The following is a 2177-nucleotide window of genomic DNA, read 5'->3' on the forward strand; positions in this document are numbered from 1 at the left end:
TTTTTTTTGAACTTGGGTATTTTTGTGTTTTATTTTGCTATTTTACTTAACATAAAATAATAGAATTCTTATTTTAAGTATTAGAATCAATGTTTATAATGTATTTGTTAATTCTAGTGTGTTTTGGTATATTGGTAAAAACTTATCAATCTATCCTTTTGGTCACAAGTTCAAATCTCAATATAGACCTTTTTTGTATTTTTTTTATAGCTTACTATATCTATCCTTAGCACTCAACAATAAATATCATATGTATTACATCAATATTATTCTAAAATTACTCTAAGCATTTAAAGATTATCTAAATATATATGAAAAATATTCTTATAAAAGTAGGTTAAAGAAAGCATACCTTATACCAAAAATTATGTACTTGTCTTCCGATAAAGTCACTTCCGATAAAATCCTAACAACCAAGTTTAAGAGAAATTAAAATCAAATATTATCCTAATTTTACTGAAATTTCGGCAGCATAACGACTATAATTGAACGTTTCCGAAAAATTCAAACCTATTAATAACAACAAAACACAATTCAAAACAATATGAAATAATCACAACAACATTTAGCAATATAAAAATTTACCACCCATTCGATCAAGTACATGTATTCACAGAACCTACTTCACTAAGGATGAATATTGAAGATATTCAAACTCATCTAACATGCATATTATTTCACCCATCGATCCGGCGCATTACAATATATTACAGAACCTACTTCACTACGGATGAATATTTAAGATATTCAAACTCTACTAAGCATTCATAATTAATTTATAATAAAATTTAGTAAGTGTATACCTCGAGCTAACTAGAAACCGATCAATACCAAATAAGTCAGATCCTTGCAAATTGACCTCACAACCTACAACATAAAGAAATACTACAAAATTACAAATTTTTATTTAGCTACTTACTAGTTATATAATTTATGAGTATTTAGTTACTAACTAGTTAATTTATTACTAACTAGTTAAAAATACATGAATAGAATGAAAATTAGTAACTTGCTAAGTAGTTGTAATTAACTATCTACTAGCTACTAAAAAAAATAAAAACACATGAATAAAATTGAAAATAGAAAAAAATTGATACAAAATAGAGTTAATTTTTAAACTTTTGTTTCTAAACTAATTTTTTAGAAAACAATTTCTAAACTTTTATTTTAATACTCTCTTATCTCATTCTCATTCACAATATTTAACAAAACTATTTGTTTAAAATACTCAATATATACATATACAATATATAAAATACTCTCCTATTTATCTCATTTCTCATTCACAATATATACACACACACAATACATATTCAATACAACACAAAATACATACATATATACTCTCCTATATCACATTTTTCATTCACAATATATATACACACAATACATTTCTCATTCACAATATATATACACACAATACATATTTAATAATATAGAAAAACCCTAAAAAAATTTATAAAATAAAAAATAAAGCAATGTACAGTACTAAAATTAGTAGAAATTAGATTTATACCTTAATAGACGTTGAAATACAATGTTTTCTCCACTAAAAACGGTGGCCGGAGGTATAACCACCACCACCACTACCTCTACCTTCGGTTTTCCCTAAAAAATGAGGAAAAATGTGATCTTTTCAGGTATATAGTTTTAGGTATGAAAAATAGAAGATTTAGAAACAAAAATGAGCTAAAATGGTGAAAAAATGGTGAAATGGGGGTGGTTTTTCGTGGTGGTTGGCGGAGAGGGTTTGGGGTTCTCTGGTTTGGGGGTTTCTGGGTTGGCTGGTCGAATGAGGAAGACGATGGGCTGGGCTAGGGTTATAAACCCTTTAGGCGTCAGTTTTTTTAGAAATAACCGACGCCATAGGGGGGACACCCTATGGCGTCGGTTATTTCCAAAAAACTGACGCCATAGGTGGTGTCAAAATCCCTTCCAAAAAATTTCAACCCTATGACGTCGGTTCTTTAATATTTGCTGAAAAAAAGTGCCTCTAAAAGCTTGGTTTGTAGTAGTGTTTTATGAGGATTAAGAATTCTATGTTCAAGTCATTCGAATGGACTGAACTAGAGTTCTTTATCTTATTCTCATAATTCTGATAAGCTATACCTATCCATGTGAATGGTTAGATTTGCTTTTCAGTAGTGTTCTTAAGTACATATCACAATTATCAACCT

The 2177-nt window shown here is 28.3% G+C and overlaps 1 long non-coding RNA gene across 1 annotated transcript; it reads right to left on the reverse strand.

The window, feature by feature from the left end:
• Positions 1 to 255: 255 nt before the first annotated feature.
• On the reverse strand, positions 256 to 1792 carry LOC133032434 (uncharacterized). The gene is made up of 3 exons (XR_009685071.1): positions 1517 to 1792; positions 804 to 867; positions 256 to 406 (listed from the first exon to the last, which is right to left on the reverse strand). It is a non-coding gene; the product is annotated as an uncharacterized LOC133032434 (long non-coding RNA).
• Between the last annotated feature and the right edge of the window lie 385 nt (positions 1793 to 2177).

Source organism: Cannabis sativa, chromosome X, assembly GCF_029168945.1.
Source record: "Cannabis sativa cultivar Pink pepper isolate KNU-18-1 chromosome X, ASM2916894v1, whole genome shotgun sequence".
Lineage (NCBI taxonomy): Eukaryota > Viridiplantae > Streptophyta > Magnoliopsida > Rosales > Cannabaceae > Cannabis > Cannabis sativa.